Source organism: Chrysemys picta, chromosome 11, assembly GCF_011386835.1.
Source record: "Chrysemys picta bellii isolate R12L10 chromosome 11, ASM1138683v2, whole genome shotgun sequence".
In the NCBI taxonomy this organism is placed as follows: domain Eukaryota; kingdom Metazoa; phylum Chordata; order Testudines; family Emydidae; genus Chrysemys; species Chrysemys picta.
Genome location: NC_088801.1, coordinates 64,094,558 through 64,095,528, shown reverse-complemented (window position 1 = coordinate 64,095,528; position 971 = coordinate 64,094,558).

Sequence of the window (971 nt, the reverse complement as noted above, 5' to 3'; positions counted from 1 at the left end):
GAGCTGCCCTGGAGATTCTTATACAGTGCACAGCCCCTGTTCTGTGCTCCATTGCACATTAGAACAGTACAGAGAATGGCCAGCAAATCCTAAGAGCAATCCCAGCAGGCACAACTAGTGGGTGCATGGCACATGTGTCAGGTTATCACCGTGCTAGCAGCACAGACTGCTGTTGGCACAGTGCAGGGCCTGTGACTTGTGCAATTGTAAGCCCCGTGAAATGTAGGTTTCATTTCAGGCAGAAGTAAGGAAAGGAGCTTCCCAGCCTGAGAGGGGATATTCCCCACATGACATTTAGTATAGCTTAGTTAATGTTTTTTTTTTTTTAGAAGGCAGCAAAATATATTGTTTGAGTTTTTTCTTAAACAAATACAAAACTGCAAGCAGCTCATCTCACAGCAACAACTCTACAGCAACACTCCAGTGTTCCCCTTACCCAGCATTCACAAGCACGCTCCAGGAACATACCAACCTGTGATGAGTAACCCTACCATAATAAAACCAGAGCAAAACTCCCCAGCACTCATGAGCAGCCTTATAATAACAAACCCATTTGTACAAAATGGAGCTAAAGAATTTTAATAACAAAATCAAGTCTAGAATTATATTGTAGTTAAACTTACAAATGATTATTGTGAATCATAGAAGATTAGGATTGGAAGAGACCTCAGGAGGTCATCTAGTCCAACCCCCTGCTCAAAGCAGGACCAACACCAACTAAATCATCCTAGCCAGGGTTTTGTCAAGACGGGCCTTAAAAACCTCTAAGGATGGAGATTCTACCACCTCCCTAGGTAACCCATTCCAGTGCTTCACCACCCTCCTAGTGAAATAATGCTTCCTAATATCCAACCTAGACCTCCCCCCTGCAACTCCATCCTCCTTGTAACCCCACTTCAGGTAGTTGAAGGCTATCAAATCCCCCCTCACTCTTCTCTTCTGCAGACTAAACAACCCCAGTTCTCTTCCTC